Source organism: Corythoichthys intestinalis, chromosome 1 (assembly GCF_030265065.1).
Source record: "Corythoichthys intestinalis isolate RoL2023-P3 chromosome 1, ASM3026506v1, whole genome shotgun sequence".
Classification (NCBI taxonomy): domain Eukaryota; kingdom Metazoa; phylum Chordata; class Actinopteri; order Syngnathiformes; family Syngnathidae; genus Corythoichthys; species Corythoichthys intestinalis.
Genome location: NC_080395.1, coordinates 44,938,701 through 44,965,131, shown reverse-complemented (window position 1 = coordinate 44,965,131; position 26,431 = coordinate 44,938,701). Strand labels below are relative to the sequence as shown.

At 39.8% G+C, this 26,431-nt stretch overlaps 1 protein-coding gene across 15 annotated transcripts in view; it reads right to left on the bottom strand.

The window, feature by feature from the left end:
• The window catches only part of zfhx3b (zinc finger homeobox 3b), a 533,557-nt gene that overhangs the window by 144,159 nt on the left and 362,967 nt on the right, over positions 1-26,431 (bottom strand). The window contains exon 2 of one of the 15 annotated variants that reach the window (XM_057853301.1): positions 3,963-4,045. The exons of the other annotated variants lie outside the window; for them this stretch is intronic. The gene's annotated coding sequence lies outside the window, so the exon portion shown is untranslated. The remainder of the gene's footprint in view (positions 1-3,962; positions 4,046-26,431) is intronic. 15 annotated transcript variants of the gene reach the window in all.

Sequence of the window (26,431 nt, the reverse complement as noted above, 5' to 3'; positions counted from 1 at the left end):
AGTGTTTTCTCGCCAAATGACAGTGGAATGCCTAAGCAATGAGGTGATGAAAATGCTGTCAAATCATGGAGGAGCGGCTTTATAGTCAGAACGCTGTTTCTCCAAGGGGGGTTCTCCATGGGTTGGCTTTGACCCAACCCCAAATATGAACTGATAAATTGTAAAAAATACTGTACAAAAAAAAACAAACTAAAAGTTAACATTCCTATTTGACTATTATAATTCAAACTAATAAACATATACATGTGCAAGTATTTAGATGAATGAACATCTGTATTATACACAGAAATGAAAATGAATTCGATACAACGAAATGGATACTACTACCTGAGCCTGACATACTGTATAACTGTGTAACTCTTGTCCTGGAGCAGAATAACTGCACAGCGTACTTGGCATCGGCGAGAACTCAATTGAAAGGACATGTACTTAACCTGGAAAGAAAGGGTATCGGTGCAGCTCGACGACCAGCAATGCCAAATGTACCTTTCTGTCCCTCTTTTATGTTGTGTGTCTGCATCTGGTCTCTGAGCCTTCCCTTAGCTTGGCCAGCCACCGCAGGGTAAAGGGCGCTTATTGGAAAATCAATGGCGTGAACACTAAGCAAGTTACAGGAAGATGTGGGAAGGAAGGGTTCTTATTGATAAAGCAGGGGAAGGCCTTTGATGTTGCACTAGGGACATGCTCATTGATGGGGGAACCATTGTAATCCTCAGGCAAATCGGGGCTTGGCTTTATCTGCTAAGTTAGTTTAAATGAATGGCTTATAAAAACAAGAGTGTGTACCACAATATAACCCAAGTTGAAAGGTCATTCTTTTTGACCTGCCACATACTGGAATGCATAGTTTTTGTTCCCTTACTGCATACAACATGTTTAATTAAAGAGCCTTTACTGTTTTATGCTTTAGAATAATGATTAGACACTCGCTTTACTGTAATCCAAGTTTTGCAACAACACACGCTTCCCTTATAACACTCAGAGGACACTTTAATGTACACCTACACATCCAATATTATAAAGTACAATAACTGCAGCAAGTGTACTTTTTGCTGTGGTCAGTGACTGAACTATAACTGATGTCACTCACTAGCTGTTTGCATTTATTTATTCTTTTTTATTAGTTTGTTTTTTAATTCTATACTAGTTGCAGATACTTGGTATTCTGGTCGATTCAATTGTACAGATTTCCCTGTGTGAAAGTATCAATTAACCACAAGCAGATACAGTGCTACATTGTTGTTTATTGCCACTGTAATTATTTGCTCAACCATTTTGCTCATGCAGGCATAAAGGAACTTCAGTACTGTTCACACTGCAGGAGTTAAAAAGTCACCTCAGGTCGATGGCACTCAGCCTGTAAACAGGGCTTCCCGTAAAATCAATGATCTTCAGTCGGGGATATCAGCGCTGGGGAACAGAAATAGCCATGCTGGTGTTGAGTACGGGGGAAGAACAGCGCTGCGTGTTTACACCAGACTGTAGAGAGACAGTAGGGGGTTGCGGGAGCGGCTCACTGGCACCTCAGAATATTTAGAAGATATGAAGTCAGAACTAGTAACCTTCTACCAAGCAATGGAAGTACAGAAGATTAGCTTAGGTTTCTATGGAGACAACAATTTTACAATAGTCTTATTAAGTTTATATGCAGTGGAACCTAGCTTTTGTGATCAACGTCAGTGTTACTGACTAAAACCGCATTGTATGAAAACCAAAGCAGTATTCAAAGCTAATCCATTCCAGACAAAGCCAAAATGGTAAAAAACAAAAAAAAAATAAAAAAAACATGTTGGTGTGTAGGGAGAAAGTATGACCAATGAAGTAAACGAACATTTATTATTGATAAAGGTAAAACAATTGAGTAATCAACAGCTAATTTATTATCAAATTAATCAACAACTTTGTAGATAATTGATTTACAGTATTAGACGGAGATTATCTTAAAATTGCCCATTGTTGGACGGAATTGTAACCTCTCAAACTTCGAAAAGCAGATTATTATTCTGTGATTAACCAGATATTTGCAAACATCAAATCTACACATTGAATTTACGTAATTGTGTGCATTTTCTGCACTGTCAAATTTTGAAATATTTTTTAAAATGTTTGTTGTGAATCAGATTCATCAGGAAAAACTGAAATTCAACAGATAAAATCATTAATTGCGCCCCTGAATATCACTCAATTCAAAGCATATAATTGTAGAGAGACGAAAAGGGGGAGCCTGTTTTGTCCTTTGTAATATTAGTGTAACTTGTAATAGTGTAGTTTTCTTGAATTCTATCGCTGATAATAGTTGGCACTCAGAACTTTGTCGTATTGTATAAAAACTGTCCAACAAATGGCCTGCCCAACAACGTAAGACTCAAGGAAACCAATGTGTGCTTGGCACTATTTGGTCAGAGTTGGGGCAATATATAATTGCAAAACATTCTGTCAGAAGTCAAGACTTCAAACCTAAAGTATTGAAGCATTGTATCGGTTTCACCACACTTCCTGTGGTTCATTTTGTTTTGAAACACTGACTTTTGTCAGGCTGTGTTCAGGGAATTCTGCCTGAGTGAAAGCTTATATTGTGGAGTATGCCTTGCTGATGGTTAAAACTTTTTCCACATCATTTACAAAATACTCCAGATGAACATACGGAAGGATGCTCACAGAACAAGAAACAAAGAGAAAGAATCATAACTACAGGTAATGGCGCAGTCTTGTATTTTTTTTTATTTACAAAAACAAAGTGGGTGTGTGGAGAAAAAAAAGTGCTTTAAAATTTGAGGATCTACAAAACAATGTACTTACTAACAAAAGTCAAAAAAGGAAAGGAGATGATGAAAATTAGTTTTTCAGTATTAGGGGGTTGACCAGAGGGGGAAAAATATTGTGCACAATTTTTTTTTTTTTTTAAATGTTTAAATAACGTAACATGATGTTACATGGCAGCATGATCGGGAACTGATCAAAACTCAAAACAACTTTCAACGACTTCATTGAGTAATTTCCATTGGCGGCTGTTTCCCCTCAGCTTTCTTTTGGTGCGATGGAAATGGCCTGCTGATGTAATTAGGAGTAGTTAATTAACTGCGGGTTAATTACTGGGTTCTGCAGTGTGCTAGTAAGAGACTTGGCGGGTGGCAAAGCAAAGGGAAGCAGTGTACACACAGCGAGAAGCCCTACAATTAGCAACTAGCACAAAGGGGGGTTGGTTGGCTCATATAATTTCACTTAACGACGAGATAAAGTGAGAACTGAGGAAGTAGATTATATTAATTTTCCATGCATCTGAATACTTTGTATTGTAATCCTAAGAACGACAATGACAATGAGACTTTAACAATTTCTGCAGAGGCCAGTCCAAAAGTGTATGCATCATCTATTTTACAAATTGGAGACAATGATACTTTTGTACATTGTTTGGTTACTTCACTTGAAGGCGTCAAAGATTGATAAGAGAAATGTGTAATTTTTTTTTTTTTCAAAAATGTCTCAGATTAGTAAGGTAGACATCAACACTTGAGCCAAATAGATATGGACTGAATGATTTGCTCCGGTTTAATGTGGAGCTTCTCATCAATTTGCATGCACTACTGACTTTCCCATCGTTTGGAATGCAGAAACTCTGGGAAGACACTCGCCACTTTGTACACTACTCTACCACACTGGCACTATTCTAAACACCAAACATGCTGCATCTTAAGAGATTTGCTGAACATACAAATCTTCATGAAGAAGGCAAGAAAAGCGAGAGAAAAATGGACACATGCAAAAGGACTTGAAAATGGGGGAAGAACAGAGATAGAAGGTCAGGGATGAAGGGGAGAAAGTAGCTGATCATAGTGTGTGAGCCCCAGGTCTTTCATTTCAACTAATTATAAAATCTCCCCCTATTTATATCTGCTGGAAGCAAACATTCTCTCATGAGAGGAAATATGCTAAAAGCTTTAAAAGCTTCTGTTTGCACTCACTCAGTTTCATTTTCACCACAGAAACAGCACGAGGATGGCAGTGAGGGTGAACCCGAGGTCAACGAAGCACACATCAGCATGCGCTGAAAAACATCACCAAGGCGTGAGTGAAAAATGTGAAGTATAAAATTACAAAATTACAAATGTGAAGAGGGCACTGCCTAAAAAGCAGAGCAGGGCCACGTACACAAACACATGTACCTTCTAGCAGGATGGCAGTTAAGGAAACCACAGACACAGTTGTTAAATTGATCAATACCCTTGAAATATTAAACCGTAGGAAGCCACAGTATTGAATAGGAAACCAATAATAAAATGGTTTACGTATCACTATTGAAGGAGTTTGGGTAAATATTAAAGGTCATTAGCTGTAGCTTAATACCACACAATCAAAATCAGGGGTGTATTGCACAAAAGTAGGATTAACAATTAAAGGATAATCGTGAAGCTGCGGCTTCACTTAGCCTGATCAGCGTTATCTTGGATGAATTGGTTGCATGTTTACCGTGCCAGGATGAAGGTGTGGATGTTTAGGATAAACGCGTGGGCACAAGAACGAAACGAAATAAAAAACGAAAAAAAATAATTCTGTCATACAATAATGGATGGTTTTATTGTTGAAGTAGCGCAAACTTGTACAGTACATTGATACAATGTACTCCTTAGGAACTGTAAATAAAGGAGGCATGGCTCGTTAAAGTAATCTTTATTAGCAGAGTATTGAATATAACTCCTGGTTGAAACCAAATGAATGAATTGAAAGATTGTTGGAGTTAAAATCAAATTTATAATAATATGGAACCCTTTCCATTTTGGCTTTGTGGTATTGTGGCGATATATAAATAACCCGGGCACATCCCCCCCTTTCATTATCATGCAGGATTTATTTTAAATAGGTGTAAGGTATCATACCTATTTAAATAATCATGTACGTTAATGAATATCAGCAAATGAAACAAATGTAGTTAAAATATTTGAATGTAGTTACATTTGTATGGTAGAACTGTCCCGACTAGTCGACATAGTCGACGTCATCGATGACGCAAATCCGTCGACGAGCACAACATCCCGTCGACAGTTAATGAAGGGTTAAAAAAATATATGCGTGGAAAGTTCAGAATGTCGGACGCTCTGTATGCAAGCGGGGAAAGCGGCACAAAGCCAAAAAAAGCGCACCAGAGTCTCCAAAACATTGACTTATTTCAAAGAAACAAAGGAGGGTACACTCTTGTGTCCTGTCTGTTCAATGCCAAGCTTGGCTGCACGTCGGCTGTGAATAAACACCTCAAGTGCCATCACCCAGTTTGTTAGTCCATCTAACTAACTAACTAACGACATGTTTTTAGTGAAGTTGCTAAGCCTGTCGCGATATGCAATGAGTCCATTTATCGCCCGGCAAATAAAAATGAGGGCGGTAATTTTCACGGCTGCGTTTTATCGCACACGCACCGCTGCGCGCGTGCCTGCGTGCATACATTGGTGCGTGCGTGCTGATGGCATATGAGACTCCAGTTCCTTTCTCTTATCACGCTGCAGAATTAAAGTTCAGACATACAAAATAAGAAAACACATCTATGTTAAACACTGTAACGTTAGCACTGCTACACTGAGGTGAATGGGGGGAAAAAGGCAACCTACTGCTATAAAACATTGGCAGTCGTCTCGCGAAAGCAAACTTGCGGTTAAAAGGTGACACTTCAAACATGAAAAATCGCTGGTTAACAGCATTTGCAAACGAAAAAAATGACCCAAAAAAATCTATTACTGACACTACATGCAATGACAAAAAGTGCTTTTTTTGCGCAGTGTAAAGCTGAAGTTAGCGGTTTAGCAAACGTACTTCCGGTGAACATTTCAAAATAAAAGCATGTCATGTTCGTCATTTAAACAGTGATTTCTGGAGTTAATCCCACATACTTCAGAATTCAGATTCTACACCAAGAATACCTTCAAAATGACACCCTTTATGAAAAATCTGATTGGCAACGAATTATTATTATGATTATCATAATACTATTATATAAGTACTATACTATAATATTAATGCTAGGGTTTTTTTCAAGAATTGTTTTGAATCATGTTGGAAAGGCGAAGTCAGTGTTCTGAATCTGTTTACATTCCATTTTTTGCACTAGTTAATTCTATCAGCATTTGAACTCATTGTTTATTTGTGATTTATTATTGTTATTTACGTGTTTATTTGTACTTTAATAAATAATTTAAGTGTTCCAACATGTTTTTGTGAATTGATAAACGTCAACAAAAATTTTATTGCTAAATTAGTAAAAAAAAAAAAAAAAAAAAAAATTTTTTTTTTTTTTAAATTATTAGATTAGTCGAGTAATCGGAAAAATAGTCGGCTGACTAATCGGGAGAAAGTGAGTTGTTTGGGACAGCCCTAGTGTATAGGAATTCTGAATAAAACATTTCTGACACTACTAACATTGTGTGCTATATTTTGCTGAGAGGGGAATTCTGTTTACAAGCACTTTTAAAGATTCAGGAATAGAAGAGTTCTCAATAAAGGTAATTCTTTAAATGTATCCCGAAATCGCCTTTAGTGGGTTTTCAATTTTCTCCTCCTCATCAAACAATACAACAGCATATGGCAGTTTAGCGCTACGCATGTGTTAGGCCTGTCGGACTTGAGTAGTAGAAGAAGAAAATGGAGGTGAAGAAGATGACTGACATCGGTGCTACCCAATAGAGGCACATAATTAAGTTTAGCCGCGGAGTTAAACCTGCTGTACAGCAGGCTAGCTGCTGGGGCTCAGTCGCCATGGATACTTGCCCAGAATCAGACGTATGGAAATATGCTGCTTTTGTGAAACCATTTGAGGTTTAGATAATCCGGAATGACCGATATTAATGGATTTAATCCCTTATCCTGGTTTTGTGCAACACCCCCCAGCAGGTATGTCATTTTTTATTTCTTCCTTTCCACATGGATGTCAACACTAGAGTTGGGCGACATGACCTACAATTATATTACCAGCATAAATTGGAATGCATATTATTATTAATAATCGAATGGAAGTATTTCTGAGTTTGATGTATGGGGTTATTCAAGTTATTAAGATAATTCCTCCCGTATGTGTATGAGCATGTGGCACTCCCTGGTCAGACATGCTTAAAGTCATTTTTACACTGTGAAATGATGACATTATCAACAAGCTTTTGCACGAAAGGCCGGGAGAAGGCAAATGTATCCTAAAGCCCCAATTTATATCTTGTCCTGCAATTTTTAGCACACCTCTTGTCTACAGTTTCTGTATATGCTCATGGTGATACGTTTACAATGTATAAAAGGATGGAATTACAGAAGTTAACATTATTTCGGTATGCTAACGGAAGGCTGGTGGTTACAGTGTGAGTGGTCAGAAGGATGTCAAGCTGAATGCTCAAAGTACTAAAGTTGTTTTAATTGTGATTTTTTTTTTTAACCTGTAGAACAAGAATCGTCATGTCTGAAGGTAGTAAAGAAAAATAACCTGGCGACAGCTCCATACAGAGATCATGCCCGACAGACAGAAAGGGGACACGGTAACACGTCGATAATCCTATGCCTCTTTGTGTAATCTGGAAAACAAATACCTTAGTAATGACCCGGGCCCACACCTGGTAAAACACAGTGTTCACTGGCACTTTGAATAAGACAAACAACGAGTTCTCAAGGGGACACCAGTCATGAGAAAAACCCTTTGTCATACTAGGCGCACATGTATTGATTAAAAGCGCCTATACTCGTAAAGGCAAGTCGCAAATGAACACATAGGCGAATATGTCGCCAGAGGAAGCGTTTGACCCAGGCTTCACTTTAAGGTCTTGGCCTCTACGGTGTGATGATTCCCATTTTGGAGGCACTTGAAGGCCAAATGAGCGAAAAAGCAGTCAAATGTGGTTGGAAGCTGTCTGGGGTGAGAGCAGAGATGCGGAAAGTTGCACAGTGTTTAAGTGTGGAAAAGGCTCAATTACTATCTTTTTCGCAGCACACTGATACTGAGAGGTGGTGAAGACTCATGCTCAAATGTCAAACACACACACACACACACACACACACACACAGTATACGCCAGGGATTAGAGGCTGTCCCGGTGAAAATGCTCAGTGGAAATCATTTCTTTTTAGGGAGGAAAGATGCATGAAAGCCATCGGTGAGCTGGCCTCTAATTCTAGAGTGGGATCTCCTGGATAAATAATTAAAGGGCCTTTTGACGACCTTCCACAGCCAAACCCTTTGCTCCCTCCATGACATTTGCTAAAGTCATTAATGACAAAGAGTTAGGAAGAAAATGCTAAACTATTTTCACCACAGGGGAAAAAAGGTTGCTCACAAGGCCGGTCCCAAATTCTTTTCTTTTTAGCGAGAGCTCTTATCATAATTGTCACCTTAATGGACGTGATGCTGAAGGCATGGTTATTTTCATACCATGGAGCAGTGATTCTCAACTGTTAGATAGGGAACCAAAAGTGGGTCATGGAGCCATTATGTCTGGGTCACAAATAATGTTTTTCACAGGATTCTTTAATATTATCTCATTAGCTTCCATTGGCAGCAATGAACGTTCTATCCATTCTAAATGGGAACGGATGGCAGATTATTCACTGCTAGCCTCCCTATTTTCAAAAGGATAACACAATCATTGCCATTAATGCCAGTCGATGAGTTAATTTAAATGGTTTTCACATGTTTTTCATACAAAAATCAATCATGTAATTTTAACTTGAATACTTTGGTAAACCCACCATCCCCCATTTACAATCACTTGCATAAACAAGATCGTTCACTGCCAACCTTCCCAGCTCAAACAGATCGGATGTCCATTGTTGTTAAGGGCAGGCAACGCGTTTTAATAAGGTGCTGTGATAGGCAAAAAAATAATTAAAAAGACTACATTTTCTTAATTGAGCTTCAGATCTATTAAAGTAGGGCGCACTCAATGACAATAGAAAACTGCAAGTCCTCGTATGACAACAGTTGAGAACCCATGCCATCGAGGCATACATCTCTAGTGAGTACTCACACTTGATCATAAACCCTCTAAATAGCTATGGTTTACCATCTTCACATTGCATTCATCAAATGCAGATCGCACTCATTCCTGCTCAAGGAAAACACACTTTTTTATGCATTTACAGTATGTAATCTATTGCAAACTGCTTGAAGGCAGTGAATTTGCATGTATTTTACATGCAGATTGGATAGAAAATCTCCAGTGACAAATTATGAACCAATGTGTGCAACTCTTACAAAGCTGGATTGTAATGTAAAGGATGTAAAATGATGTTCCTTAACTTGCCAATGCTGTGACAACTAAGGGAGGGGAGAAATTGAAACATTTACAGAAAATGTATAAAAGGTGTCCCAGAATGGGACTACTGAAAGATAGACTAATGTCGTCCATGCTGTTCTTAAAACCCTTGAGTGAACAAAACCACTGGTTTATCTTCAAATCTGGGGGATCAATATAACCTAAAGACAACAAGCCCGTTTGCCGTTAGTCATTTGTGTTCATATGCACCTCATCAAAGTTCCGTCCCTATTCAGAGAGCTCCAGGGAGACCCACACATGCTGCCACACGACAACAACTGAAACTGACCAACACCAATTCTAAAACTCAATTGCAAACAATGAAACAGTTCATTCTGGCTATTTGCAACGCTGTGGCTAGAAGGTACAGTATGTGTGCGTCAAAGAGAGAAAGCGTGAGGGGGAAAAAGGCCCTGGTGCCACACATCCTTCAACTGTGACAAATGGTACAAAGGTCAGAGAGAAAGCAGCTGGACCGTCCAGTACAATATACAAACACCAAAATGCAGATTCCCCAAGGAGTGAAGCAGTTTTATCGAAGTTTAGAATTTGTACAAATGAGATGAATGAGAGCCAAGGAAAAACATCAAGCGGAATGATATTTTAAGAGAGTGTGAATAAATTCTTAATATTCCTTGCCCCCTCCCTACTCTGAATGTTGTGACAGTCTCAGCGGTGTGAAGCTATATTTGAGAAAGAGCAGCCCCCCCTGTCCCTCATCTGCACAGACACATGCACACAGTGCTGCCCTTGTTCATTTGCCTTAATGAAATGGCCACATGCCTCCTGTCATCCCAGAGCTGCGTGCACACTGTCGCACCTGGTAGATATAAATCAGGACAGCCAAGCTGTATTTGGGAAGTGAGGCATTAAGCATGACAGGCACTGTCAAAGTTCAAATGGCAACAACCGCGACATATAGCCAGAACTGCAGCGGAATGGACCCAAAAACCGAGGTGCAAACACAGCGGACCCCTTATCTGTTGCATTTCCAGCTCTGCGTGACACAGCTGGCACATCTGTTGCCGGGCAGCCCGCTGGGCGCACGGCTCGGCAAAACTCAAGTGGGCCGGGGGATGGCTTTGGCGAGCCCTCTGACGGCGCGAGTCATCCTGTGTAGACTTCCGCATCCTCCAGGAAGACTTGACTCCACACTTGCTGTCGTTTATTTTGGGCTTCCTTATCTGCGAACTGAATTTCTGTCGATTCTAATTCCAAGTAGGGATGGGGAGATAAAAGTCATTGAGTGTATGTATTGTTTAAGTGGAATATATGGAAGTGTGTGGAATTTCAGTCATGTGAGTTCAGGGTCTGAAGGTCAAACTTTGCCAAGAGAGCCAACACATTCCTCAGAGGACAGGAACATATCTTAAGTGTGCTGGCATGTGTTTGCTAAGACTTCACTGCATGTGTAAGTAATATCTATACAGCACTATATATATTAAGTGTCACATCTCTACTTGGCGCCTCTGACGCCAACTATACTCTACACAAACAAGACTACAGAGGCGCACCACTTATTCACTTTGGGTTTGTCCTAAACCACTAGAATCGTAACTCTTAATCTCACCAAAATACTTTGGATAGCTTATGCTTTCAACTATTGAAAATAGAGTTCCCCACTTTGCTGACTGCTGTTTTAGCATTGAAGTTTTTATTTATTTATTTATTTTAAAAAACAAGCCATCTTATCTTGTACCATAGCACGTTTTAAGATGGGACATTATTGCCAGGCTACTTCCGTACTTCTGCAGCGTTTCTTTAAATATATTCTTGAATGACTTGGATGTTTTAAAGGTGACCTTTCTTCTTCTTCTTTTTTTTTTTTTTTATAACCTATAAAAGCACATTTGCATTGAAAATGGAAAGAATGTTCTTTTTGTGTCAATTTTATGTTTTAGCGCTTTGCTTGTCTCTGCCAACAACTAAATTTTCATTATAATATAGGTAACTGAATAGAATTTCTTTAAATTTTAAATCTGAGCACTGCTTGGCCATTGGCGAGTAGGTGTGCCATTTGCCAAGTGTTTATATTAAGAACTTGCTGGGCCGTGACTTGCATAATAAGATGTGGTGTAATGTCGCACTGTTGGAATCTGCTCATCTGCTTGTTTTCGTCATCATAAAGTTGTTTCCCTACGCATTACTGCCAGACTGAACTACATGGCAACAAAACGGTGTGTCACTTCAATGCTCTCATTCCTGGAAGCCATTTATGTGGTCCCACAGTTCTGAATATTTTAAAACTTGGGGCGATTGGACAAACAGTATCCGCCTCAACAACCACCTTTGATTCTCTATCACCCGTTCATCCAAATAAACAATATATCGCCTTGTTTGCAGAATATTTGGCTGCTTCACAGAATGCATTTGTCCAGCGACAGCAGAAGACAAGCAAGTCGTAAGTCCTCTGTCAACTAGCCAATAAGACTAGATATTGGGTTAGGTGACGTCAAGCTTGAAAGAGTGGTAAAGCTAACCAAGTGGGTCAACACCTTTTTCAAATTTCATTGGAACAATTTGGGATAGACCTTTTTCTGTTCTCAGGTCACAAAACAAAGCCTAAGTAAACACTCTTAGATGAGTTGGATGAGTTTAGTCTGTAAGTACTTTCACAAAACCCCAAGATAACCTTTGATAAAAACCAACCGACCGACCAAACAACCAGCCGACAAACTCAACTTGCACTCTCTGAATAGTGCAGAAATGACAGCAAGTGCTTAAAGAACTGGATCTCAACAAACAGACTGTATAAGGACAAAGTTGGCCAAGGCATGAGCACATATTTTCCGGGGGATTTGGTTGTGGGTTCTCCCAGATGCTGATGATGATGATGTCTCATGTCGGGACAATTCAAACAGCCCTGCCTCGACTCAACCCAACTGTAAATTAGAGTGCTGATAATGAGCTGCAGGATCAAGTCAATGACAGATGCATCTTGCAGGGGGAAAAAGAAACCACGTGAAGAGGACCGCAGGATTACTTTTATGACACATAATATCAATTGATTCAGGCCTGTCGGGGAGGGAAGGCGTGTGTCAAGGTCATAAAAACTCCACCATGTTCTGCGTAAAATACAGATACATTTACGTTATCTTCGCCGGAGGTCTATAAAACGTGCTTATTGTAAAAGGAGAAGACCTGGTATTGTCCACTTCGTTTCATTCTTTTTCTTCCTCACAGAGGCTAAACTATACAACATTATAATTTAGCTTCAGATGACAAGGGTGACCACATTAAGAATCTGAAGGAGTTAGAACAGATGTGATCACACATAAATACTAGTGAATGACATGTATATAATAACTACGTACAGTGATACTAATGTCCTGACTGAAAAACAAACCAACATGAAATTGTCACAGGATATAAAAACTTTGAGCATTCGGACGTGGCCCTTGGAAAAAGTATATTTAGCGCCCTATTGGTTAATGATGCAGTTGTTTTGACAATCCACATCACTGTGTCATTTGGTTGTGGCACAATGTATTGGGATGCTTTTTTTTTTTTTTAATTCAGTTGATATCTTTTAATGTGGCTAAGTCCAGTGACGCAGTGTTTGTCTTTTTCGTGTCACCAAACAAACATTAAACAGTTCATTGTAAGATTTAAAAATCAGCCATCTTTTCAGATAAGGTGTGATCAGATTGGGTTAATTCTACAAGGTCTGGTATGTTATAAGACTTATACCATGTACTATAAGTTATGCACATATGTACAAGGTCATGTTCATCATTGGAGACACACATGAGGTAATATCTTGAATGCTTTGCTCAGAAAGAGTAAATTTTCAATCAAGTTAATGGACATATGGCATAGGTGCACCCACTCGCCATTACGATGTACACTGTCAAAATATTGAAGGAACATTGTAGGTCTTTACAAACACGTGCCTCTAAGAAGGCTAAAATACGTGAAACTTACTTTGGCTGAGCTTTAAAAATATGCAGACATGAGAATTAATTGTCATTCGAGTGTACAGGCCAAAAACTTGCTAATAAATATCTGCGCGCACCTATTTGCACAAATGGAAGACCCAAAAAAATAAAAAATGATAAGAAGGTATCAATTCCAGCAGAGCCAACTGGCTCGTCCTGAAAGTTCAAGTCGAGTGCTACTACAAATTACAAGTTGACAGGTTAAATTATCCCCAGTATGTGTTTGGTACAATGTATGTGCATGTCGAAGCAACTGCCTCCAGACAACTGTTCAGTACGAGGTATTTACATGTCAAGCATCATCTCGCTCGAGGAAAAAAAGTCTAAGACGCCAGAATAGATCCTTTGAGCTTCCTGGCAGAAGCTTCCCTGCCACCTTCTTCATGTTGCCTCTGATATCACGCTGACACATCTCTAACAGATGCCCTCCTATTTGAGTTGTGACAAGGGGGAGCCCTGATGGTGTAAAATGAGACAACGACTAATTGGTTCATAACCCGTAATTGGGAGGATGTAATTGGAGTGCACCTCTAGATGCCAGGTGCACCTTTAGGAGCTGGGGCAGCGGTTTGCCCTTTGACTGGCTACTAAGGCATGTGTTGGGGAGGGTAAACATGTACAAATGGGTGTGTAGGGTTAAATGTGGGCGGATAAACAATGCTCCACTGCAGAAGGCCCCCAAACAAAAGCACTTGAGTTTGGTGTGTTGATTGGGTCATTAAAACCACATGGAAGCCAGTGCGTTGAAACTTCATAAAACTCCACGAGTTTGTGGTTAATGCAACTAGACACACGTATATAAATGCATTCACTCAAACAACACAGGATACGGTCATTTGCTAAAATTAGGAACAGCTGCACAATTTAATGGGATTCAACAAAAACATGTATGACCTTTGCGAAGACAAGCTCAGTCTTGATTGACACTCTCATTCAAAGTCCATGTAAAGTTTAAATGAATACGCAAGTTTTCTAAGTTTGGCAAACCACAGAGAAAAGTGTCGTTAACGACAACAGAGGGGAAAAAAAGGATATTATTTCAGCTACAAACCTTCTTATTCCTTCCCATCCCCTACATGTTTGAGCCATGAAAACATACACTTAAGGCCTCCGGTTGCTGGAGTATATCACACGGGTTCAGCGTGGGGCTTTCCATTCTACGATGAGAGGAACTAACCACCAGTTGGCTCACACCCTAACAGGCTTTAGGGGCTCCTCTCGGCCCCGGACCAAAAGTGGGCTTGTCCGTGACGCGTCATCTCCTTGTTTGGGACTTGTAAAAACTATATTGGGCAGTTATGTGAATTAGGAAGGAAAGTTTACTTTTTCATCATAACCCTGACAGCATTACCTAAAACAATCATCAAAGGATTTAACACTGCCATTGACAGTGATATACCGTATTGGCCCGAATATAAGACAGCCCTGATTGTAAGACAAACCCCTCTTTTTCAAGAGTCAAGTTTCAAAAAAAGGCTTTTTGAACACCAAATTCATTTTTATAAAGAAAATAATAAGTACATCTGAAACAAATGATTATGACAACATATTTGAGAGAAAAAGCATGTTATTTTGCCTCATTCAAATCTTAATATCTGAACATTTAAATATGTAAACTAAAGTGCAATCACATTCGTAAATGAATGGCTTCTGGTTTTTGAAATGTAAATAAACCAATTTATTGTGATAAAACAACAAAATTGCAATAACATCAAAGTGAAGTCTAACTGTAACATTACTCTTGAAACAAATCTGAATAAGGAAAAACATTGCAATAAAATAATGCAAACTGGTTAAACTTGAGAGTAGCTGAGATCTGTCATGACAGAACATCGCTTCAATGATATCTGGCACCATCTAGCGTCGTGAATGGGTATAATGTCTAGACCGCGAATATAAGACGAGCCCCACTTTTTCAGTCTTATTTCAATGCAAAAAAAAACTTCTTATATTCGGGCCAATACGGCATATTAAATCCATATAAAATGGGATTGCTGGCATTGAATAGTCATCTTTTAATCATGTTTGAGAGCCACTGACAGCACTAGACGTCCAATCCATTCTGACTGGGATGGTTGGCAGTGATCGCTAGTTGTCAGTCTCTTCTCAGTCAAAATGGATAGGATGTCTAGCAGCGTCAATCACAGTCAATGAGGGCCCTACAAAGGGATAATTATTATTGTTGTAATTTTAAATACATGCATATGTGTGGCTGCTTTTGTGGTCAAACATCTTCAAGTCCACTTGCATATTAAGCTACCAACGGGTGAAAGAAATGCAGCTCAACATTTTCTCATGGTTCAGATGATGGGTCAATGTGATCAATAACTTCACGACCTAGCTGGCCAATACGAGACTGTAGCCAATCAACATAAAGGAGGCTGAGTGTTAATTGGTACAATCAGAGAGGAAGATGTGCAATGGTACAACTGGTGCTTTATTTGCAGAAACATAAAAACCAAAAAAACAAAAAAAAACAAAAAAAAAAAAAAACAGCCTCGTGCCAAAGTGAGCAAATTGTCAAGGTGTTTGTTAAACGCTTGTCTAAGGAATGTATGTACACCACGACATAAAGGAGATGGCGTGTGTGCTTTTGCGGTGGTGCGGGGAGGGGTTTATTTGTGGGAACATCTGTTCTTTCCACCTATCACCATATGATTTTCTGTAATTAGAACACCTGCACTTGCATGAGTTTGGTCTTGCATTAGCTTCTTTTGGCAGGTAACTGAGGTTTTATAAAATAACTAAGTTGTAAACGGTATAATCATAGTAGATGGTTCTTGAATTTGTAATAATAATAATGGAACAAAGGCCAGCAAAGTCACCGTTGGGAGGAAAATTTTGAATCTTCAGGAAACATTTTATTTTAACACATCTAGTTGAAATTAAGCTTCTCTTTATATTTACTTATAGTTAAGGTTTTCTTAAGGTTTTTCTTTTTTCAATAGATAGAAAAAAATCAATAGATGTTATTCTTTTATTTCCTTTGTACTGAGATCACTCTCAATGGTTATCCTTGAAGAAGACCAAGTCATATTTCCACGAATACAGATTGATGAATGACATCAATAGCCTTTACAATGACTGTCACAACAAAGTTGAACACAAACATACTGTCAATTGAACTCAGTGGGAAAAGTTATTACCCCTTACCACAGACAGAAAGCTTAGCATATGTCCAGATTCAGCCCATTCCTAGAATAAAATAGCTGAGATTCTTTCCCATCATCAAACATGTTTTATCAGTCAGGAAAGAAGTGTTAGTAAGCTGATGAATATAAAATATTTCTACCTGTTAAAAAAAAAATATATATATATATACATATATATACATATACTGTATAATACTGCCCACAGTTAGCTGGGATTGGCTCCAGCACCCCTGTGACCCTCGTGAGGATAAGCGGCTCGGAAAATTCATGAACGAATAATAATAATGAAGTTGCTTGGAGAAAGTTGTATGTTAAAATAAAACGTTTAACCACACTTTTCTATTGAAGGGAACATCAGGAAGTGTTTGCGTAAGAACTGAACAAATTAAACAGAAGAGAGGAAACGTGAGTGGGGGACACATCTCTGAATAACTGTTTACCAAACCTAGTCAGTGCTTGGTGGGATTTGTGTGTGTGTGTCTGATGAGAGGCTGCAGCTGACAAGCAAAGATAATGTAGAGCAAAGAAAAAAAATTCTGGCAGATATTCTGTCAGTTAAGTGGAAGTGCGAACGCATGGTAGCAGGAAACGGTCTTTAGTCTGGTGAGGGCCCATGCTGCTGTCTTGTGCTGTCTTTACAGACCTCCAGATGAGTCAGTGTGGCTTTGAACCCACAAGAACAGCACCCTGTGTGTTTATAAATGCAGCATGGTCACCCGCACCGCCTCATTTTAATATGCTGTCAGTAAATCATTGCAATGTTTCATAAAAACTATTACTCCAATTTGCTATGAATCTTAGATTCAAATCCAGCAGTGAGGACATATGATGGAAAGTTATTGATTCCACACTTCTCTGCTGCAATTTGGAGAAGATTAATTAGCATTTCCCCGTTGGTCTACGCTGCTGACATATTGGATACCAGTGAATTAGAGGAAGGCCTAAAAGTCAGGACACGTTCAGTCCAAAAATGCTTCCTCATGGGACCATGGCATAACCCTAGCCACTAAATTACTTGAGCTGACACCAGTGGCCCACTTCTGTTCTGTGCTCAGGCCACTGGCTGAGCAGGTCAAGACCTTCCCTATAAGAGAGCAGGCCAGAGCCACATAACTCTTTACCTAAGGTGAGGGTCACTGTGATGCTCTGTCTTGCCAGGGTCAACCAGAGGTTCCTGGCCACTGAGGTTCATGGCAATACTATAAAGTAATCAATGTGGGCGCTCAGCCCTTGTCAATAATGTACTCTAGACTGAGGAGGGTCACCACCTGTTCCCTGGCCTCTCCTTGGACTGTCCTGGCCTCCTGAAGTGCTCGTGTCTTGGATTTCACTGTCACTGTCATGAATATCAGGCTTTGACACAATGGCCAATCCAACACAAGGGGAGTGACCAAAGCCCATTAGAAGACGAAGCTTATATGATCATTCAGATGTTGCCAAATATAACAAATGTTTATAAAAAAATAAAAAAGTTTTTTTTTTTCTCTGCAAGAATGAACTTAATTCTACTTGATTGCCAACAGTGTCAAGACTTTTGCTTCCTTCGTATGATTACCATGAATGGACGCCAGACAGCATTGTCGGTGACTGCCAAGAAAAGGTAGCAGTTGATTCTGGCTGTACTCCTTCCCTGCTTAAAAGACAGGTATAGGATTTCTAGCAGATCCAATTGGCTGGATACAATGATGTGAGTGTACAGATTTGAACAGTTAAACTAACCTCTCCTTCCTTTCCTTACATCAACCAACAGCAGCACTTGTGACATTTTTTTCCTCCAATGCATTTTTTTTTTTTTTTTTTTTTAAATAAAACAACACCTTGCATTACAGTATTTTCAGTTAAACCCAATTTTGATGTCATAGACATCTCCTGTCCGGCAGTCTCAAATCGCTGGCTAGCAAGATGCAAAATGGATAACAGAAGAGAATGTAGTTTATCAAACTTCAAATAAACTCAATTGTATTTACAGATCACCTTAAAATCAACAACAGCTGAAACAAAATGGTGTGTGTACATCTTTTTAAATACAATGAAAAAATTGAACGGATCTTAAATTAAAAACAAAGAAACAACACTACAAATAACAAAAATCTTGTGACACAATGATAACAAGGCACATTCTACAGTGCGACAAACAGTCACTGAGACGGTCGGTTGATCCCAAGTAGCCCAATGGTAACACAACCAATGATGCAATCCCATGCTAAAAAAAAAAAAATCACTGTCACTCTACTCCACTATACCCTAGCCACTGGTTAATATCAGCCAATCTGAATTACAGTATTTGTGAAAAATGCAAGACAGTGATATTGATAACAGTAGATTGAGACAAAGCGGATTCCTTTTTTCAGACAGTACTGAAGTTGACAAAACAATAAGTTTATATTGTTTTTCCCAAAGGACACATATATACAAAAATATCTATAAGCAAACGCTGACAACTAATGTTTTTTGGTAAGCTTCTCCAAAAAGTCAGTTGACCTAAATTGAGTTAGAGTGTTGTCGAAAGGCCAAAAGGCACAGAATATTACATGTTTTTAAAAATACCGATTTTGTGTGGGCACATCCTAAAAATAAATACCAAAGGCAGTGAGAACAGGGAATTACACATTCACTGTATATATGCGATAAAATGGCTTGGTAATTCCACAAATTGTGTTTCTCTGGTGGAACTTTTTTTTTTTCCCCTCCCTAAAACTCAATCCCTCCTGACAACGTGCCATGTCATTAAGCAGCTCAATCTGCATTCTATTTGCATACATCTGTTGTTTTATTGATTGCTTCTTATTCTTTAGGATTCATGAAACATAATTAATGACAACCCCTCTGGTGCCACACCCAAGGGACAGCTAATTCCACTGCACACCAAGGGGATTTCATCAAGTGGCCTTGTCACAGTGGGCACCGGGCCAGTTTCATTCTGGGTCCCTTGCTGCCTCTGGCTGTCCTTGGACTCAGCCAATGCCCCTAACAAGGAGAGCCCTTCCTGGGCCACGTTAACTAAAAGGACAATTATCCTGAGAACAACGACGCTTTTCACAGGGGCTACGTTGTCATTAATGCAATGTATCGGGTTACAGCAAGCAGCTTGACCTAATTAAGGTCTGCTATCTGTGGTGTCTCATTGTTTTTTGTTTTTTTCCTCAAAACGGAGACAATTTTTTTTTTTTTCTTTTTTAAAGAATAAGCATGCTGTGCTTTCCCTCTTAATGATTTGGCAGTGTATTTTCACATGACACAGAATGCGTCATTCAACATTTTATGGACAGTTTCATCGCAATCAAAGATTCCATGTCCTAATTATGATATTAAAAGCAAAATAATTTGATTTGTTTGTCAAGCATACTTGGCCGGCCAAGATGGCAGAGCATCTAGAATTAACTGTCATTTTTTTTTCCCATTGTTAAATGCTTGTCCGGAAAGAACACTGTATCAACCTAAGTATTCAGTCACATCATTTAATGATTGAATCAATCGGTGGCTGGCTGAGACTCACTGAATATTATATTTGCAAAACATTAACTGTACATAACATACTACGAGCAAGGTTCCGTTTCTGGTCAAACAACAGTAAAAAAGCACCATGTTTTCTTATATTGTCCTTTCCTGTTTGGCGTAACGGTCAGGTGTCCTAATACAAGTCTTCCCAAGTATCTTCTCTGGGGATTGCCACTTTTCAGTGGCTGTTGACTTTTTCTTTCCTTCTGAAATTTTGGGGGTGTTTAGTTACCAGCTAATTACCATTGACCGACTACACACTGGGAAAACTGAATGAATAACAGAGGAGCCAATGTGTAATTATGTGTGGGTAAAGTGACAAAGGGTTGGAATCATACCCATCTTTGAGGAACAGTGGTGAATGTTAAGATACAACATAAAATCATCCAAAGCCATTAGACAGCTCCAATGAAACATTTCTGCTGTCTCAGGACTCTGAGACAATAACAGGCAGCAGAGCAGCCAATCATATGGAATCCGGAATCATAAAAAGCCACCTTCAAAGTCTGTTTATTTTCAGTATCTAAGAGGTGTGTGTGCTACACTTGGGAAAGTAGAGAGAAGCACAAACAACGACGCACATGTGAAGGGGATCTGGTTTGGCAAGTATATGTATATATAAATATATATGTGCCCTTACTTGTCGGGTATTGTGATTGTGACTGAAATGTCAACAAAGGGCGAGTTCAGAGAAAGGACGACTATGCGAGTACGAGGGTTTATCACCTTTACTATTGCAGCTTTGTAAAAGCTTCTGAAATTTTCATATTCCTCACAAAAGGGCAATAAGAACAAAAGAAACAAAGAGGTAAGTCAGTGAAACTATCAGCTAAATGAAGATTACCTCCCCCCGTGATACCCACGTCTGGGGTCGCAGTGACCCCATCATGACTGCTCTTTGCATCTGCAGCAACGCTGCCTCTTCCATTTACCCTGCTTTTAGCTGCTCAACAAGAAAAATGTACTGTTTTAAGTAATCCTTGTTTGTACTGACCATAATTGATTAGGTAATCCTGGTTTAACATGCACTAAAGCCAGTGCTTAAGAATCTATTAAGAGGGCTAGCAGCTTAAAGAGGAAGGATCTATCTAACGTTGACTGCTAGATCTCTGTTATAGTGCTTAGATGTTGGAAAGTTGGAAGCGGACTGCTCGCCACTGATCCAAAATAGGTCACGTTTCCAGGTCACATGGCCAGTTCTGTCATTTTATTGTTTCTCTTGCTCAGTTCCAGTCTATCACTGTCTGCCGGCACAATGATACATCCATATGCCAAGGTTTATCCTCAGGTCTCCATCAGTAAAAATATCTTGGAATTCTTCCATCTAACTGCAGACACATTCCTGGTGGCATTTGGGGCGACTTCTACCTAACGCCACGGGCGCCCGAGTGTGTGTCAACTTGACATGACACATGCCACGCCGCAAGCTCATCACTGTGACAGCCCTGTCATAATCAACACAAATCTCTCAACGTCAGCATTAGCAGAGAAGGTATTATGTGGCACAGCTCGGAGAGGAAGGGAAAGGCAGGCGCAATAAGTGCAGGTCACTGTGCTGTCATCTCCGTGGTTGTGGGCTGAATATGCACACGAGACATGCAGGCTTGCAGTGGGCTAATTGCTGCTGCTGCTTGTCCTCTGCGTCCACTGCTGTGGTCTGTGCATGACGTAGGCGCGGGTGCCTAGCTCTCGCACTTGCTCCCGCTCACCAAAGACGAATAGAAAAATAATCCCCACCAAGACCTTTACCCTAATGGGGCCCACTACTGTAATTACAAGGCACAGATTTCAGATCAGGCACTTAAGTAGCCAGCAGAGAACACGCCGAAAACAAAAAGCTCTGTAATTATCGTCTGCCTCTTATGCCCCTCCATCCAACTTCGGTTACCTGTCCTGCTATTTTGTTGGGGAGTCCGTTGCTGCCTGGATTCTCCCTAATATGTGGCTGCTAGTAGCCCTGCCAATGCGCCTGCCTGTGCAGGATGCACATTTCTACTTGCTGGGGCGAGTGACGACATGGCACACAAAGACTGAGGAAACCTGAGTCCTCGTGAGCACATGAATGCATTTTTTTTTTTAAACAAGAGAAGCGAGGATAAGAAGGAGGGGGGAGCTCAGTTTGCTCCAGACAAAAGATCTATTGTGCATTGAAACTTTATATACATATTAGAAACTTGACACCCAAAGCCTCAGAAAATAGGATTTTTGTAACTGTGAACAAGATAATATTACCTATTATTTTCTTCAGTCCGAAACAAAAAGCAAAGCTTTCAAGCTTTGTTTTTTCTCTCACTCTCTATTATTCTATGTGATGGATTCTTTGTTTTTGTGCACAGTCATCTAATATCAGTGATAAGAGAGCTATGGTCTCCAGGCAGTTTTGTGGCCCATTAGGTAACACATTCCCTGGGCGGAGCTAAGCGGGACACACAACTTGTCGACTGAGATTTGCACTCGTTCTCTCACTACCTTAGCCCCTGACGCTCAGGTGTTCCAAAAGGAATGTGAGTCCAACACTACTCTGCCTCTCTCACAGTTTTCAATGTGAAATCTATTCAGGATTCAAACAAGAGCAACTTGTTTCTCTTAATGCACCTTTTATTGCTTTAGTCCCCACCTTTTAATTGTGTTCCTTGCATTATCAGTGACCATAGAGGAAACAAAGTTAATGGAGTGTATTGTGAGTGAGTCACGGAAAGCAAACACATACACATGATACAATGTGTGCTTTCATGTATGCCTTTTTGAGAGTTGCTTTTAACTGACGTGCATGTTAACATCAGTGCCTTAAAACAAGTTACTATAACGAAGGAACTCTAGAACGTCTTCAAATTCTGCATCATGTGTATCAGACATTTAATTAATATGGACCAAAGGAATGCTAGGCAGCTAGAGGGCTGTAATGATGACTTGAAAAACTATAATTATCTTTTGTTGAGTTGTTCAGAAAACAAATTGTGTTAATCAAATACATGTACAATATGTGTAATTAATATAATCAAGCAGAATTTGACTGTCTTGAATTTGTCAGATTGCCAATATGTCCAAATACACTTATACACACTACATATCATTTACTAGACATTGAATATGGCAACAGCAACAAAGAAATCAGCACACTTAAAAAGAGCATACGACACGAGAAAAAAAGTCTTAAATGGCATTATTATGTGAATTAGAATCATATTTTGAGACGATTCGACTATATACAACAATTTAGAAAAGCACAGATGACGAGAAATTAAGTTTTTTAATCTGCCGGTTAGCCACGCCTACCATTATAGGGCTTTAACGTCCCCAACAGGTGGATGACGTCAGCGGTAGACTGGGCTCATCAGTTTTACTATTCAGCCCATTGAGGGGGAATTATTCAGAACGAGGAAAACGCGACGAAGAGAGCCGCAAAATGTCATTGTTTCTGTCCCTTTACTTCAATATTTTTACAGGATATTCTTTTTATCCAAGTATTTTTCCCCAATAGCTATATAAATAGCTTGAGAAGGACCAGTCAGCCCGTCGAGGGGGAACTATTCACAACGAGGAAAACGCGACGAAGAGAGCGGCAAAATGTCATTGTTTCTGTCTCTTTACTTCAGTATTTTTACAGGATAGTCTTTTTATTCAAGTATTTTCCCCAATAGCTATATAAATGGCTTGAGAAGGACCAGTCAGCTCGTCGAGGGGGAACTATTCACAACGAGGAAAACGCGACGAAGAGAGCGGCAAAATGTCATTGTTTCTGTCTCTTTACTTCAATATTTTTACAGGATATTCTTTTTATCCAAGTATTTTCCCCAATTGCTAAATAAATGGCATGTTCATGACAAATAGCAGTCTTGTGCTGAATGGAATATGAAATAATAAAAATGCATTTATTCAGGACGACATGGCAAAATTACTCCATAATGGTCAAAAATGTTGACCTCACCTTTACTGTTGCACCTCCCGAACGATATTTTATGACACCTAAATCGGACATATGTCATTTCCCTTCCCCGGCTTCGGAAAATGTAAACAAACCAGAAGCCGTGACAGCTAGCCAACATGCTAACCCGAACCGAGTGATGTTTCAAAGTCTTCGAAGTGGAAAATCACACATAACTATCCTGGATTATTTGACATGACGACCCGGTTGTCGATTGTCTTAGTGGATCGGCAAACCGCCCGGCAGAGAGCAATTTACAGTTCGTTCCCCGGAGGAGGGTGGCTGGATTTGTTGTGCAGCTAACGTGCTGCTGCTAATTAGCATTAGGAGAGCTTTTTACATGCCTATCAATGATCAAACGTAAGTAGTCCTTCATTTAAAGGAAGTTTGTAGTGTTTACTTTGTAATCGCTGTATTCGTATTTGACATAATACAAAACAAGATGTTTACTCACTTCCTCATAAGTCCAATGGTCCCACAGTAAATATCCACGGTGAATGGAAACCTTTTGAAACTCCCAAAAGGTGCATACGCTTCTCCCTCATACAGAATGATTTTTCTGCAGCCGTTTGGCTGGCGTGATGCGAAAAATAAACGTATTAATCCGCAAAATCAGCTGAATCCTTCGTCCTCATACACAATAGTACACTGTAGCGTGAAGAGGACGTCTTTTACCGTACACGTCACAGCGCCCTCCTCCTCAATGCAAGACCGAAGCCGGAAGTCACTCATTTTCATGGCGCGGGATTCAAAAAACTAAATAAAAATACCGGTCGCTTCCACACACATCCAAGCGGCCCATATCATTCAGGGGCATAAGATACTGCGTGTATTATGAAATAAACATGCTTTTTCGTGTCACAGGCACTTTAAGTTTTGTTTAATTGTAAGTACCGTATTTTCAGACTATAAGTCACCGTTTTTTTTTTTCATAGTTTGGTTGGGGGTGCGACTTATACTCAGGAGCGACTTATGTGTGAAATTATTAACACATTATGATATCATTTCACATGTTATTTTTGTGTTTTGGAGTGACACTGATGGTTTGATAAACTTGTTAGCATGTTCTTTATGCTATAGTTATCTGAATAACTCTTAATAGCTATGGCCATGTTCGCATTCTGCCTTTGGCAATGTGTGTTCAATCGTATTATTGACTTTTTATGTTGAAATGCATACTTTGAGTTTGTGGCGCCTTCAAGCCCATGTGGGGGCGCACTCGCACTTGTTTACGTAATGAAGAGCGCTCACACGCCAGAAGAAGACGGACTGCTACGCAGCTCTGAGTGAGTGGGTGAGTTAGCGAGAGAGAAACACGGCTGCGAACCTACGTTCATTGTTTATGCTTGTAAAATATCTCTACAGAGGCAACGCCTGTGTTTATCATCTCTTCTGTTGTTGTTGTGTATTTTCCACCGGCGATCAGACACTTAGAGCCAGTTGTGTGGTTGTTTGAACGATGTGCTAATGCTAGCGAACGAAGAAAACAGAGCTTGTGTACAGATACAGAGATGTCATTTTACTGACTGGTGAAACACAGCACAAGCATAGCACATTGGTAGTTCAAAACGTTACCGTAAACTGACAATATTTACGGTAATAATATGATTTGACAACTTCTCCAACTTACCAGTATCTAGGAGAAAACAAAACAGATGTGACTTTTCTTTTAAAGGCTGCTGTATAACTTGCTCGTTTCCTCATGATGAATAAATGTTTCTTCCATGGATTGATACGGTAAAATGAAAGTGAGAACGTAAGTCGGAAATCCGTGAGAGCTCATAGCTGTCAACACGACAGTAACAAAAGGAACTATTGTTATTTGGGTTTGAGTTTCCCGAGGGACCGATATAGTTGACGGACACAGGAAGTGTGTGTCCTTACATTTGTTATGGTCCGAATTGCGGAGCTGCAATAAACGTCAACTCAAATGAGTTCAAGAAACTAAATTCTGTGCTTTATGAAGAGTGAAAAAAGCAGAATTTAACACAGACGAAATCATTCGGCCGATTAGAGTGAAGTATTACCGAAACAAAACGGTGACGTCACGTACTGTAATGGTCGGCAACGGGTCGCCGCATACGTTTCTTCAACACAACATGGCCGTGTCAATGAAAAAAAATCGGTTTATATATATATGTAATACATATATATTTCTGTCTCCATCCATGTACCCGTTTATAATGCGCACCATGAGTTTACAAGTTGATTTTGGGGAAAAAAAGTGTGCGTTATATTCGGGAAATTACGGTACTTACGTTTGATCATTGATAGGCATGTAAAAAGCTCTCCTCAGGCTCATTAGCAGCACGTTAGCTGCACAACAACTGCAGCCACCCTCCTCCGGGGAGGGTGGCTGTGGCTGGTGGCTGCTCTCCGCCGGGCGGTTTGCCGATCCGCGAAGACAATCGACAACCGACAACCGGGTCGTCATGTCAAATAATCCAGGCTAGTTATGTGTGATTTTTTTGCTCCGAAGACTTTGAAACATCACTCGGTTCGGGTTAGCATATCGGCTAGCTGTCACGCCTTCTGGTTTGTTTACATTCTCCGAAGCCGGGGAAGGGAAATGACATATGTCCGATTTAGGTGTCATAAAATATCGTTCGGGAGGTGCGAAAGTAAAGGTGAAGTCGACAGTTTT